The sequence below is a fragment of the Bidens hawaiensis genome, unplaced genomic scaffold, assembly GCF_021521415.1.
Source record: "Bidens hawaiensis isolate Kalapana, Puna unplaced genomic scaffold, B.hawaiensis_p1.1 tig00033501_1, whole genome shotgun sequence".
NCBI classification, from domain to species: domain Eukaryota; kingdom Viridiplantae; phylum Streptophyta; class Magnoliopsida; order Asterales; family Asteraceae; genus Bidens; species Bidens hawaiensis.
The window spans coordinates 84,443-101,610 of NW_027495742.1; positions in this window are offsets into that span (position 1 = coordinate 84,443).

Genomic DNA, 17,168 nt, shown 5'->3' on the forward strand with positions numbered 1-17,168 from the left:
ATCTAAACACCAACTGGTAGAAAAATAATCTGATTACTAGTTGTAAGTCCCGAATCTGGATCACTACAATTGTGATATCAATAAACCAAGTATTGTGCGGAATTCCAATACTCGGTGATTCAAGAACACGAAATAACACAAACAAGTAACACAGTGATTGCTTCAAAACACACGTATTATTATTATACGTCGGGTGCTTAAGCACGATGATTACAACCTCGTCTAGTAAACTCTTAGATGGCCAAAGACTAATGACTCAAACGAACAACCCCAAAACCCTATACAAAGTGTTCTATATATAGGGAACCAAAACAAGCTAGCCCAATAACCCAATAACAACCAAAAGCAAACCGGGATCTCGATTTACATACGCGGCCCAACCCCATATTACATACTCAACCCAAACACATATAGACTAAGTACAAACCACTCTAATCTAGGCCCAACAATCTCCCCCTTGGTTTGTAGCTTGGTCTTCAATCATGATCCATGTAATCAATATCAGCATCTTTCAACGCACCAGCCCAGAACATGCACATGATAATAGAAGCTACCATACTCTTGTATTCTTTGGTAGCTGTCTCAAAAATTGGATAAGCTATTATCTGGAATGTGCTGAGAGTCTTGATATCCTTCTCCCCAAACTTTAACAAGTCTCTTGGATCAACAAATCTATACTGCCTTTTGCCCTTTTGTAATTTGACAACCATAGTGGCAGTAATACTATCAAACATCCTGAACCTCATGTTATCCAATGTGCCATCTAGAATCGCATCAGGTACAAGAATGTGGGTGGCCTTCTTTGTAGCAGACCACATAACGTTGACCATTGTCTTTCCTGTTTTTGGATCCACAACCCCCTTAGCTTTCTTCAAGAATGACTCAGCGGTTGGCATTGTTGGAAAGCAGTTGTTGTTTCAGTTTCAGGAACCAGCACGTCTAACCTAGGGTCTTTCTTTCTCCTTTTCTTGGAATGAGGTCATTGGCTGGTTCCTCAAGAGTATCATCTTCTTCATTTACATCAAATGCTTGAGGAGACTTCAGAGCAGTTGATTGTAATAATGCTTTGACAGCTTCAAGATCACTTAATTTCTCAGCATTCGGAACAATATCTGTCTCACGGTGTTCTGGTTCATCTTCCTCATCCGAACTAATCTCAAAGGCAGCAGAACGCCTTTGAACTGGTGTCGCATGTTCGTCGGCAACTTGAGCAGTAACTTGAACAGCTTCATTTTCAGCAAATTTACCGAATTTTTCCAAAGCATGAAGGCCCTTATAGACTATCTTGGACTCTTTTCTGGACTGTTTCATCAACCCAAAGGAGTTGGGTCCCATCGATTTCATATCTAACGTATCAACGGATCTGACAAGGTCGGTGTAGTGTGAGTCGGAGATCATTTGCAGAAATCTTGGATACATTAGGAACATCTCTTTCTTCTTTCCTTTCAAATTGATTATCATCTCATTGAAGACAAACTTGGAATAGTTGTAATTCCAATCCATGATCAGAGCAGTGACAACAGATATCAGAGTATGACTTATCTCGTCAGACCCCCCCCCTTTCTACCTGACACGCATGTGAAAAACGTGTGTATCAAAAACCTCCAGTAAGGGTGAAATAATTTCTTGATTGCCGGAGGATAAGTACCCTCGTAACCCATCCTGGTGAGGATCTCAGTGACAGCTGCAGTAGAGTATTCTGTCGGGTAATTAGGTTGATCACCAAACACATCAGCACCTCTCTTTTGATAGCCTTTGTGATGCTGACTGGCTTCTTCTGAACTTTGGAGTCTATCGACAGAATTCCATCTGGCCCTCGTTGGTTGATTGAGGCATTATTCCAAAACTCAGTGATAATTTTCTTGCATATAACCGGGTTTTCTCGTAATGCGTGAGAAATCCGGCAAGTGTTGAGGCCGAAAATCATAGACTTGAATTCTTTGTGAGCCAATGGTGGATCATATAAGTGTCCAGCAATATTATGTGTATCCACAAACTTTAACGGAGTCTAATCAGCCATTACTGCACCAAACGAATCAAGTTAGTAAGTGTAAACTTGATTATAGTTATATATATTTTTAGAGTAAGTTAGTCAAAAATAAAGTCTTGTTGATTGGGCTACAAGATTGATGATTAGGCCCAATGACTCATTAGTTGGCCCATAAGATTAAAACAACAATATTGTAAATAGATTAAGCCTAATAGTGAGTTTTAAGTCCACATGAGAGATCTCGGCCAATAATATGAGTTCTTTGTCAATATCTAACCGATAACATGAGTTCTCGGTTAAGTCCTGTGTTTTCGGTCAAAGAAAGTCAACCAAGAACAAGAGTTCTCGGTCAACATCTAATCGAGAACAGGAGTTCTCGGTCAAGGCTAGGTGATCTTGGTCAACGTAAGTCAACCGAGAACTCATTGACAGCTGTGGACAGAGAATCCTTTGGGTTCCTTCTTGGAATGTGTATCGTCTTCTCCAAATCACCGAGATCTCCAATAAAACTACAACAAGTCTAGTAATTTCCAACATATAACTCTAAACATCCAATCAGAATCCTTAATCATTGATCCTAATGATCCATGACTCTCTTAATCCATGAAATCCGGCTGTTCATCTGTCAATTCCTTCAAGAACACAAATTTCAAACAAGAAAGATTAGCTTGAGCTTTTGCTCATTTAACTGTGAAACAATCAAAGAATACCAACAATTCAATTAGAGCGATTAACTAATGCAAGGTGAGTTTTCGGCTGGCAGAGAGATTTGAGAGAGGTGAAAGTTTTTTGAGTGAATGGAGGATAATAATGAAGTTGGGGTCTATTTATACCCCAACTTTCATGGGACGAGTACCCTTAACGGGCTCAAAACAAATAGTCAGCCCAAAATCACGTTGACCCAAAAGTGACAAACAACCCAAATCTTTTTAAAACCCGTATTGAAAATAACATCAGTTAAATCACACGTTTCAAGGAGAGTAATTTCGAGATAAAATAAACAAAACGAAATAAAATAAAATGAACTAAATAAAAGAAATACAAAAATTAACGTACAAAGGAACCCCCTTGAATTTTGTAAATTGGGATCAAATTTCAGTTTCTGTAAAAACGCCACCTTTTTATGAAAAGATCCGAACATGGAATCATATCGTTTAAGAGGCTGTCACTACGATTCATGTTCAGTGTTATTATGACATAAAGAGATAGGTTGATAGCATCAGTGATATGATTTAGGTTCAGTTCGGCATAAAGCTTTAGATGGACATCACTCATGGACCTGTGATGCCTCTTATCTCTTCTCAAAGCGTATTTGGCTTTCCCCAGATCACCCCAATTTGACCCCAACCCCCTAGTGCTTGATCAAAAGATTTTATATATAAATAAACCATATTTTAAGCTTTAAGGTTGAACGTTGGACTTACAAGCCGTTTGGACTTACAGGCATTTCATTCGAGACATGACAGGACTTACTTGTGTGCCCCCCATCTCTATAGTTCTAGTTTGACCCTCCAAGCTTTTTAAAAATATAAACTTTAACAATATAAAATAAACTCTTTTGTAATTTTTTTTAACTTAATAACACAATATTTTTGGTGATCAAGACACTAACGGGCTAGTGTATGACTAGGTAATTGTTTTTCTGCCTATCATTCGGAGAGATGTATATCTCACATGCACATTTCTTCAAAATGACTCTCCACAGTAAGTTCAGCATATTTAATTTATATCACTTCAACTTTTATGCATCATGGAAAGCTACCATACAAATCAATGACTGTTCTAGAGCCCTTTAAGCTTAATAACTTCACCCGTTAGGCACACAAAAACAATTTACCTATCATTTTCCAAAGGTTAGATCAATTTTCATTTGAAAATTATTGAAGCTTCTAAAAAGCTGTTAACTGAATAGTAATATCATTTCCCAAGGAGTTACTTAAGACACACGTGTTAAGAATTCAGTCACCCCGGTCACTTTAAGCTTTCAGGTAAATAACTATCCTGTACGACCACAAGTGGTTAACCAGACCAAACATGTATGAAGATACATGTCCTTCCAGCTCAGAGTTACCGACATAATTTTAAGTGAAAGAGTACAAAACACAAAACACATCATAATTGCCCCGGGTGCTTTCAGCCTTTAGGTAAATGGCTATCCTGGGAATCTACGAGTAGAACACCAGACCAACCATATACAAGTATATGTCCTTCAAACTTGAGCAACGGCATAATTTTTAGCGAGAATGAATCTTGAAAAACAAAAATATATTTTTTTAATAAAAACTACGCAACGCACACACACTATTTTTGACTTTTTGATTCCCCCCCCCTAAATTTGTGCAAATTAAACAAATATGTACAAATTTATTCCTGAAAAGAATCAATCCTCGAAACGAAGCATTTTAAGAAAACTCACAAGCACATTAAATTTGGCTGTTCCGACCGGTTTTGTAAATAAGTTCGCTACATTGTTATCAGTGTGGACTTGCTCAAGGTGAATTAATTTTCGGTCGTAACAGTCATGAATAAAATGAATTTTGATATCGATGTGCTTGGTTTTAGAATGTTGAAATGGATTCTTAACAATTGCAATGACAACATCATTATCACAAAAAAATGGGAGTATCAAGAAATTCCAAACCGTAATCCAGCAGTTGGTTTTGCATCCAGATAACCTGAGAACATCAAGCTGATGCAGCAACATATTCCGCTTCGGCGGTTGAGGTGGATACCGTCTGTTGTTTCTTACACTGCCATGAAATGAGACTATCTCCTAAGAACTGGCATCCGGCAGCTGTGGATTTCCTGTCAAGTCATCTCCACTATAATTGCTATCAGCTAAAGCATAAAGATCAAATTCAGATTGTTTGGAATTAACAAAGACCTAAATTTGGTTGTCCCTTTAGATATCCAAAAATACGTTTAACATCAATTAAATGAGAAAGTTTAGGATTAGCCTGGAAACGAGCACATTGGCAAACTGCAAACATGATATTATGACGACTGGTTGTGAGGTACATCAAAGACCCGATCATTGATCGATAGTACGTTTGATCTACCGGACTCCCTTCAGGATCAAATGACAGTAAAGGCCTTTCTGCCATGGGAGTGTTGGCACTCTTGGAATCTTGAAGTTCAAACTTTGCCAGCATATCATCAACATACTTCCCTTGATGCAGTAAAATTCCTGCCGAGCTTTGGCGAACCTGTAACCCCAGAAATGTTGTCATTTCACCCAACGAGCTTATTTCAAATCTTTTCTTCATTACACCTTTAAATTCTGTGCACAACTCAGCGCTGGTGGATCCAAAAATAATGTCATCTACATAGATCTGGACTAGAATCAAATCTTTTCCGACAGTTTTCCAGAACAATGTTTGATCAATGGTTCCTCGCTTATAGCCATGATCTAGAAGATGTGCGGTCAATGTAGCATACCATGCCCGAGGAACCTGATGTAACCCGTATAACGCCTTATCTAGCTTGTAGACGTGATTTGGTTTCTTAGAATTAACAAAACCCGGTGGCTGATCCACATAAATCTCTTCTTTGACTTCGCCATACAGATTAGCGGTCTTGATTTCCATCTGACACACTGTGAACCCCATGAATGATGCATAGGCCAGAAAAATTCTTACGGCCTCAAGTCTAGCCACTAGGGTATAGACTTCAGTGTAATCTAGTCCCTCAACCTGACAAAAACCACGAACTACCAACCGTGCCTTATTTCGAACAATAACCCCGGTGTCGTCTTGCTTGTTCGGAAAACCCATCTTGTATCAAGAGCTTTTCTTTCCTTCTGGTAACTCAACCAATCTCCAAACCTTCAACTTATCAAACTGATTCAACTCTTCGTGCATAGCATAAACCCAACTGGGTTCCTAAAGTGCCATTTCTACTGTCTTTGGCTCAATTTGAGAAATGAAACAAGAGAACATGCATCTATTTATGTGTCCTGTCTAACTTCTGGTGGACACGCCCGTTTCAAGAGGACCTATGACATTCTCAATTGGATAATTTTTTTGTATTCTTGATGGAATTAATTGATCTGGAACATCACCGGTAGGTTGTAGGTTTGGCAAGTTCTCATTAACATCAGCAGGAGGATTCTTCCATCTAGAGGTCACCGTACTGTGAGAGTACGAAGTGTTGGCGACATATTCATTTGGAATGGCATCGGAAACAGTGTGCTCCCGATGATTTGACGAATGTAACTATCCTCCTCAAATGCAGCACCTCAAGCCATCAACTACTCAAACTCTTCCCCCCATAACAACAAAAAGAAACCCAAAGCCACTCACCGAAACTATGCCGTTACCCAACCACAACCTCAACCTCAACAACAACCCAAGCTCCTCCACAAAATCGAAAACCCTATGCCGGTACTTTCCCACTATGCAACAATCGCCAACTTCACCACCCGTCTCATTTTCCTTGTCGCCATTGCACTCTTTGCAATTGTTATGGTCATCTAAACGTCACATGTCGATCCACAAAACGTACTCAACCCAATAAACCAAGAACCATTCCCCAAAATTCCCAAAACCGTTTTGCACCATACCCACAAAACCCTCCTCAATAACCCCGAGCTTGCTTTAACTGTGGCGATCCCAACCAATTCCATAACAGTTGCCCTCACCTAGCTTATGCAAACCAAGTCCAAACCTTAGCCTTACCCTACTATCAAACCCAAGGCTATCAAGTACAAACCTACCAACCTCAACTTCCCCAACTAAATGAACCACTCATCCAACCCATGCAAGCAATCCAAGCACCACCTCCTCCCCCTCAAGTACCTCAAGGAAACCCCAGTAATCAAGGACGAGCTTTTATGATGAATGCTAATCAAGCTCAAGTGGCAAACGATGTTGTGAATGGTATGTCTTTAGTGATACAACTTTGGCTTCTATCTTATTTGATAATAGTGCCGATAGAAGTTTTATTTCTTTGAAATTTGAGCCTAAAATTGTCGTGTCTCGAACCAAGCTTTCTCGACCCTTTTCTGTCGAAGTCGCCAATGGAAATTCCATCACCATCAACTTCGTCGCCCGCAATTGTACTTTCATTCTCTATAATCAAAAATTCTCCATCGATCTCATCCCAATGCAAATGGGAAGTTTCGATGTCATAGTAGGCATGGATTGGTTATCTTTGCACCATGCCGAAGTCGTTTGCTTCGATAAATTCATTCGAATTCCGCTCGTCAACGGTAAAGTTCTCAAAGTCTTCGGAAAAAACAACCTCTAGAAGGCTAAATTTCATGTCGTGCTCCCAATTGCAAAATACTTACGCCAAAAGTATGTCACGTTCCTAGATCATGCGGTCGTAAAAGATAAAAAGGAAAGAAAAATCCAAGATATCTCCATTGTTTGCGATTTCCTCGATGTCTTTCCCGATGATGTCACCGGTCTTCCACCCTTCGTCCGATTGAATTTCAAATCGATATTGTGCCCGGCGCAATGCCCGTGGCCAAGGCTCCTTATCATTTAGCCCCGTCGGAAATGCAAGAATTGTCAAACCAACTAGAAGAACTTTCTGATAAAGGTGTCATTCGTCCTAGCTCCTCCCTTGGGGCGCTCCTATCCTCTTTGTGAAAAAGAAAGATGGTTCGTTTCGCATGTGCATCAATTATCGAGAACTTAACAAACTCACCATTAAAAATCGTTATCCTTTGCCACGAATCGACGATCTCTTCGATCAACTTTAAGGCACAACTTGCTTCTCAAAAATCAATCTTCGATCGGGTTATTATCAATTGCGTGTTCGCGAAGAAGACATTGCAAAAACCGTTTTCCGTACTCGATATGGACATTTTGAATTCTTGGTCATGCCCTCCGGGTTAACTAATGCACCCGCGGTGTTTATGGATCTCATGAACCGCGTTTTCAAACCATTTCTTGATAAATTCATTATTGTCTTTATTGATGACATCCTTATCTTTTCCAAAACCATAGCTGAACATAAAAATCACTTGCGTTACATTCTCGAGCTCCTTAGAAACAAACGACTCAATGCTAATTCTCCAAATGTGAATTTTGGCTATAAGAAGTTCAATTTTTTGGACATATCGTAAATGACAAGGGTATTCATGTGGATCCCACTAAAATTGAGGCCGTTAAGGATTAGAAAACTGCAACGACTCCCACGAAAATTAGATCCTTCCTCGGTTTGGCCGGATATTATCGACGATTCATTCGAAACATTTTCAAAATATCTTTACCCCTCACCTCCCTCACTCATAAAGGAAAACCATTCGATTGGGGATTAAAACAAGAAGAAGCCTTTCTTACTCTTATGGACATGCTTTGCAATGCTCTCATTCTAACTCTTCTCGATGGAAACGACGATTTTGTTGTAGTTTGCGATGCATCTCATCAAGGTCTTGGTTGTGTTCTCATGCAACAAGGTCAAGCCATCGCTTACGCATCAAGGCAACTTAAGGTCAACGAGAAGAATTATACGAATCATGATCTCGAACTTAGTGTCGTCGTTTTCTCTCTCGAAATCTGGAGACATTACCTTTACGGTACAAAATGTGTTGTGTTTACCGACCATAAAATCCTTGAACATATTTTTGACCAAAAAAATCTCAACATGAGACAACGATGATGGGCCGAGTTACTTAGTGATTATGATTACGAGATTCGCTACCATCCCGGTAAAGCAAATGTTGTCGCCGACACCCTAAGTCGAAAGGTTAATGTTAAATCCGTTCTGCTTTTAAGAGTTATTGACCAAACCGATCTTCAAATCCGTATCTTCCAAGCTCAGCGTACCTCCGTTGAAGAAGGTAACATGTACGACGAAATTTCATGTGGAGCCGAACTTTAACTCGAAACTAAACCCGATGGTCTTTTGTTTTTACTCAATCGTTTGTGGATTCTCGATCACGATGACCTTCGTACTTGTATACTCGACGAAGCTGACAAGTCGCGGTTTTCCACTCATCCTGGTGCGGATAAAATGTATTTCGATCTTCGTGCTACCTTTTGGTGGCCGCGTATGAAAACGAACGTAGCGTCGTATGTATCTAAATGTCTTATTTGCTCAAAAGTCAAAGCCGAACATCAAAGACCTTTTGGTTTACTCGAGCAACCACCGATTCCCGTTTGGAAATGGGAAGACATTGCTATGGACTTTATCACTAAACTACCCAACACCCAAAAAGGAAACGATAGTATTTGGGTGATCATCGATCGTTTAACCAAGTCTGCTCATTTTATTCCGATCCACGAGAAGTATTCCGTCGAGCAACTTGCTCATATCTATATTCGAGAAATTGTGTGCCGACACGGTTTACCATTGACTATCATCTCCGATCGCGATGCTCGTTTCACTTCTCATTTTTGGCGATCACTTAATAAACCTTGGGAACACGTCTCGATCTTAGCACCGCTTATCATCCTCAAACGGACGGACAATACAAACTTACAATTCAAACACTCGAGGATATGCTATGAGCGCGTGTTCTTGATTTTGGTGGGAATTGGAATTCTCACAGTCCTTTCATCGAATTTTTCTTACAATAACAGTTTCCATTCTAGCATTGGTATGGCTCATTTCGAAGCTCTTTACGGTCGTAAATGTTGTTCTCCGATTAGTTGGAACGAAATCGGTGAAGCTCAAATCACGGGACCTGAAATGGTCCAAGAAGCCACGGACGTTATCGATCAAATACGTAAGACCCTCCTAGTCGCTAGAAGTCGTCAAAAGAGTTACACCGAAAAAACGGCAAAAACCGATCGAATTTAATGTTGACGATCTTGTCCTTCTAAAAGTATCTCCTTGGAAGGGGGTAGTCCGTTTTGGAAAGAAGGGAGAACTAGCTCCTCGTTTTGCAGGACCTTTCAAAATCCTCGAAAGGGTTGGAAAAGTAGCTTATCGACTCGAACTACCGGCGGACCTTACCGATGTTCATCTGACTTTTCATGTTTCAAATCTTAAAAAAGTGCTGAGCCGAGGGTAATCTCCATATACCTCTCGATGAGGTGCATGTCGATGAATCTATGATCATGGTTGAACGACCCGTTGAGATCATGGATCGCAACGAGATGAAAACCAAGCGTAGTCTTATTTGGTTAGTCAAAGTTCGATGAGAATCACGACGTGGCGCGGAGTTCACTTGGGAATGAGAAGACACAATGAAGGAGAAGTATCCACACCTATTTTCATCATCGTCTTCATCTTAATTTCGGAACGAAATTTCCTAAAGTAGGGGATACTGTGACATTCGTCAATTTCGGGTCCTATTTGTATTCTTTTTTCATGTAAACCGAAACCTTTGATATAATCAAAATGATGGATTTTATGTTACATAATTGTTTTATACTTGTTGGGTCTCAAAAACACCCTTTTAGGTCCTTAAAATGCCTTAAAAACGCTTAAAACCAACTCCGTTGATCAAAACTGCCATTTTTGAAAAGTTTGAAAAACTGGCCGCCCACCCCATAACGATACGCAATGTGTGTGGCCTTGTCCCCATCGCGTATCTCTATGACCATCAGCTCAGCTTGTTTGTTATTTGTGCTTTACATCCTATTATCCAAATCTGATTTTTATACAATAAACCTCATGCATGACCCTTTCAATCTTATCCTATATATACAAGACCCTCTTCTCCATTTGTCCCTGCTCATACTTCATTTTCTCTCTCAAATTCAAGGTTCTACAAGGTCATTTTCATTGTTCTTGGAAGTTTGACTTCCAAAAGTCAAACTGATTAAGTCTTTCATTATATTTAACTTATTCTTATTTATACTTGAAGCTTGTTATACAACATATATATAATATACACCCCTTGTTACCTTTGGTGGTCACTTCTCCGGTCTCGGTCGGTGGAGTGTCGGGCCTCGTAAGGCAAGGCTTCATGGAGGACGATATATATATAATTATATAATTTGTTTATGCTTATTAACCAAACTTAACTTCTGCTCATTTTAGTTTGTATATCATATTTATGAAGTTCTATGGTTATGGGTTTGTAGAGACTAGCCTCGGTTTAACCGTAAATAACTCTAAACCGTAAAACGAACTTTGTTTACTAGTTTTGTTAAATAATTGTATAAACATGTTTTATGTAAGATTTAAGTTTCTAAAATCATGTTTATGAGTTCCATGGTTATGGGTTTGTAGAATCTAACCTCAGCCTTAACTCGAAACAAGATCCGAGCAGAAAACCGAACTTTAGTTTAAAGACTTAAGTATCTTCATTTATAAATTATTACACAAGTTCTTTGATGTTTGGGCATGTAGTAACCATTCTTGATCTTATTCCAAGATGGAAACCAAGTCATAACGAACTAAACCGATTTCACTCGCTTAAGACACACAAGTGTGTTTCTAGCTATTAAGACTTGTATATTTCTTTAAAAATACTTTATAAACTGATTTAATGATTTTCTTAAAGTACTTGGAATGTTGAATCCAACTTGATCTTATAACAAAGTTTGGATCGACAAAACCGAACACTAGCTTAACGAACGTTGTTAGTTCTAAAACAATATAACTACATACTTGGTTAAGTCTTATTAAATTTTATTGAGTAGTTCATAACATTCATTATTTTGGAAAGTTAACTTTAGGTTTGACCAATTATCAAGACCCGAACCAACAACCCGAACACTCGTTAAAACCCGTTTTAGTATCTATATTGTAACGGAACTTGAATTCTTGCATTTTTACCCACCTTATTACTTAACATAGGTTGAGTAAATATTAAGGCTAGATACTTTAACCCGGTTTCGATCAAACTTATATTTTTAAAGGTCTATTGTTATTATTTCTTAAACATTTACATTTCAAACCTTAAACTTTAATTGTTTACATTTCTCATCATTTATTTTTATTTAAAGACTTCCAAGGAAACTTTTCAAATACAAGACTTCTTTCATTTTAGGCTTTGTTCGTTAAACTCGTCGTTCCTGTTAATCTCCAAATCACCAATCTTTCAAGTTTATTACTTGAACGTGAGTACTTTCATCCCCCGTTTTCCATCTTTTGTATACTTTACTTAAATGCTCGATTTGGTATTATATGCTTACATGCTTAAATGCTAATGTGTTTACCGCTTTTGGTTGGTTGATTTATAAATCCGAGTAAAATTAGCATCCCCTTATACAAAGGTGTCGTTAATGTATTCTTATTAACGATTTCATATAAATCCGAGGCTATCTGTAATTTTCTTATAGCAAGGTGTCGTTTATGTATTCTTATTAACGATTTCATTATCTAAATTGTTGCTATTATTTATTATTTTGTATACAAGTATGGAATTTCCTATTATATATTTATTGTTCAAAACTATGAAATTGCACACCAACCTTTGTGTTGACAAATTCTATTTTATGCAATGTTACAAGTTTGACTTTAGGTTGACTCGAGGGTTGAAGAACAACGTAATCAAAACTATTATGTTATTAGCAAAATGAACAATATATATTTTTCTATATTCGAATTTGGTTAATGTATGAACATGTTATGTGACTCCTTATGATTTTGTGAAATTAAATGAGTTGATTAAATATTGTCACTTTTATAGTGTCTTGTGTTTTGGGCAATCGGTTGCACCCCGGCATGTTCCGCCGCCTTTGGTCGGGGTGTGACACCGGCACTGTCACTAGCTCCGGTTGGGTAGACCCGAACGCCGACATGAGGTTTTGTGGCATGAGATAGTTGGTATACATGTTTAAGTTCGGGTAGGGAAAAGGAAACATATAGTTTAGGTTTGGTTGGTTTCCGGTGTTTGGGATCCATTGCATGTTTACGTTCGGTTGGTTTTACGAACCATGGTACTGACCGAAAGGAGGGAATGGTTGGTTTGGGTTGTTTATATGATTCATTTTTGTACGTTTTGTTTGAAGAATTTGGTTAATGGTTTGTATGAAATGGATATGAGGTTGGAGAAAAAGAGGTATATGTATATATATATATATTTAATTTATGACCGTCCCAACGGTCATTTGATTATAATAATAATAATAATAATAATAATAATAATAATAAAACAAGGAGATGAATATTACTCGCCCCCCCTTCTCTCCCCACTTATGTAAAGCCCCAATCCCGGTGTCATACATTGGACGTTGGATTTACTTATAAACATTGTTATAAATATCAGAGTTATTTATAACTTTCGCAGAATAAATAAAACTTCAATCATTCGTTACAAACATTCAAACTTGTCTTTAAAATCATAACATAAAACATCTTATTTAACATCATGACAAATGTTTGTGCAGATGCCAGCTTCTTCAAATCCTGCCATGTGTCCCCCTCAAGTTAACTGCTTCAGTCTATTAGCCTGCGTGCATACTAAAAGTCACATGCGCTGAGTGAGTTCTAGTTAAAACAGATAACATACAATACATTCACATACTTACTCATACGTATCCCAAGATACATATTACTGACTTAACCTGCTTATATTTCTTTCGTACATACATAAGTATATACTTTCTTTCTTTCATACTTTCATATTTTATCTTGTTTTACATACATACTTATACGTTTTAAAGAGCCTTTCACTCTATAACCATACAGATATTATTTGTCACACCACCATCTTAGGGTTGGGCGTATGACCAATAGTTGGTACCACATTTGTAAATATCGCACATATGTGCGGAAGTTATAAATATGTGGATTTAAAATAAAATATTTACATTATCAAAATACGGGATAAAAGTTCCCATTTAGTGTTTAAGTAAGATTACTTGTTATTTACAAAACCACCATTTATAAGTTTAAAGTTTTAACAAAAAGATCCGAGCCATCAGATACCTTGAGCACTTCGAGCTTCCAAGACCTATTCTTGATTACTTGAAAAATGTTAAGAAAATACGTCAGCAACACATGCTGGTGAATATGCTGACGCTAAAATATTTTCTTTTACTTGATTTCCCCTCGAGACATAGTTATGTCCGGCCCATCGTGGCTTAGGAATAACCAAGCTTTTAAAACAAATACAATTATAAACTCAAGTCTCTACACTAAATACCCCAGCAAACACTGCAACGTTCGACTTAGTTAAGTAGCATTCGTATACACATAGTCATGCTCACCGCAGGAAATCGTCATATGACCAGGTGTGGTGCGGTGTGCCCACCGTGTTTACCACATATGTAAGGATCCAAACAAACGTACACGACAGCCTGAGGGCTAGCACTTTTACTTTTGTTTATAATGTTTTAGAGACACGTAGTCCCATGTAAACCTTTTCATTTAATTAATTTGACTCGTTTAAACAAGTTTGTAAAATTTGGGCGTATTTACCTTTTTGATTTGGATCAGCTTCAATACACTGTCCAAGGCTCTTTCCCGTTGCTATCTCGCACCTATAGTACGAGTATAAATTTTGTTAGTCGGATATATAATCCGGCTTAAGACCTTTAGTCTTTTTATAATCTTTACATCGATTATATTTTTTTTACTTTAAAACCTTTAGTTAAAAAGTATTCTTTCTTTCTTTTCTAAATTAAAATTCTTTCTTTTAACTTATTTTCTTTTCTTTATTATTTAAGAATATTCATAATTACTTAAATAATAATTTATAACAAAGAATTATAAATAATCACATTGATATATATATATATATTCATATTCTTTTCTTTTCTTTCCTTTGTTATATTTTCTTTTATTTATCGAGGTATTGAGTATTTCCGCGACTTTGGGTTTTAAGCTTTTTTAATAATTTTTTATTATTTTATTTGGCATTATGCCTACCTTTCTTCGCTTATATTCACCATAGATAATCAAGCAGCACTTCAACGCCGCTTCTCCTTCTTTATCTTCTTGATCAAACACTTTTCCTCAACACCTCTTCCTTTGCACGTGACACGATGCACACCAACACTTCTCCACACGTTGACACACTTTACGAGATGGTTCGTAGGGATGGCAACACCTTATTTGTTGGAACGTCGTCGGTATGTGGCACGAATATCAAGGAATATGGGCACGTTTTACGAGTTGATCGAGGGTAAAATTTACTAGACTTAGAGAGATTTTTAGAGAGAGAGTTATGAGTGAATTTTTGGTGTGAAAATGAAAAAACCCGGAGTTGCTATTTATAGGCAATTTCAGTGTTGAGTCAAAGATTTGACCTGAAGGGGAGATTGTTGAGTCAAAGATTTGACCTAAGAGAGATATATGGAAGATTGAAATCTTCTCAACCTCCTCAGAATTCGCTAAGTATGGATCCGGGCACACCTTAGACTTCCGAGCAAGGTTTTACTTAGTCGGGCATGATATTTTGTCTATCGGGAAAGGTTATCTTCTAGAATTATTCTTTAGTGGATATCCAATCAGGGTTTGCAAATTTGTGGTTAACCGGGTAAGGTTTACTAGCTTATGCATATTCGGGAAAGGATTACTTTATCAAGCAAGTCTGTTCTTCATAGCCAAGTAAAGTTCACTTCCGAGTAAGCTTTTGGCTAACCAAGCTCATGAAGCCAAGTGATTGGAAGACCGGGCAAGGTATTCTTTAATAATACAATGGTCCAAGTAAGCTTGATGTTTAATGAATTATTTTAAGTAACCTCGGGCAAGGTTCAACTCAAGAAAGGAACTGTGCTACCGGGCACACTTTGCTAATAAGCTATTCTCTAGTAAAGAGTTGAAGAGACCATTGAAGAACAAGGTTGCTCGTAAGGCTTTGTCGGGCAAAGTCTGATAAAGTCAAGAAGATTGAAGTCTACCCGGTGAGTATTTTACTTGGTAAAATACTCTTCAAGTAAAGTCTATCCGGAAACTGATCCCGGGTAGACATCTATGTTACCAAGTACTGAAGGAAGGCAGAGCACACAGTCTACTCGGAAAGTCATATTGCTACAAAGCCTACCCGGAAGACTTGTTTTACACTTAGAATAGTTTTGAATATGTAATTTGAATATGTTTTAGCATTTAGAGTTTCTAGAGGGAATGACAGCTGTAAAGGAGGTGTCAGGCCTATTAAAGGAATAACTTAGGGAACGCCTCCTAAGGACGAATTCTGGCAATCACACTTTTAAGATAAGAAGGAATATTTCTGAATGTTACAGCCGTCCTAGGAATCGTACGGATATAACTTTCCCTTCAATGAACCCTAAATCGATTATCGTTTGTATGATGAACATTATATGAATGGAAATCTTTTGAGTGAATCTTGAGTGTGTTAGTTACCTTTGATTTATTGTTTAACAACTACCATGTTTGTTATTGATTCCGCCTTTAACAAACGGTTATCTTTCTAAATATAGCAACCTGTCATTAACTCCCTTGTCAACACATTTATTTGTGTGAGTTATGGCTTGATTTGTGTAAGATCTACCTGAAATCGAGGACCTAACAAGTGGTATCAGAGCTTGTTGCTGCTATTTTAGTAAGATTCTTGTTGCTGATTGAAGATTTGAAGAAAGATGACGTAAGAAGTCCACTATTCCATTGAATAGTGACGTCAGCCGCTCTATTCTTCATTTTTCTTCCAGATCTATAATTTCTTGGTGTTTTCTCTTCATTATTTCAATTAAAGCTTGAATTTTTATTTCTAAATCTTGTTCTAATCGCACTAGATACATCAGATCTGAACAACCGGTTCTCAGATCTGATTATTTTTAAAACTCTGTTTTTACAAATTAACTGATTTTGATCTTCAAAATGTCTGGTTACGAAGAATAAGAATTGTCTACTAACAAGATTCCTAGACTGTATGGACAGGAAAATTCCACAAAATGGAAGGTCTTGTTTGAAGCAGCCGTTTGCTATAATGATGTTGATATGTGGAACTCAATCAGGAATGGTCCTCAAGACACCACTGAGGGTGAAAATCCAGCTGCAACGGCAGCTGTGCGTGAGAGAATGAGGAAAGTGGATGATAGGGCCTTAGCCATGATAAAGCTAGGTCTGTCATGGGAAATATTGACCAAAGTTGCACATCATGCCACTGCAAAGGCTATGTATGATGCAATTCTTGAAATGTTTGAGGGAAACACAGAGCTGAAGAACATCAAAAAGCAAAGGCTGAAGCAACAGTTGGAAAGGTTTAAGTATAAGGAAGGAGAGAGATTGAAGTCAATTCTAGAATGATTTCTAGAAATTGTGAATGAGTTGAGAACCACTGACTATGTCATGACTGATTATGACTTGAATACCAAGCTGCTCAACTCAATGCCTAAGGAATGGTACACTGCCTATAAGTTCATCC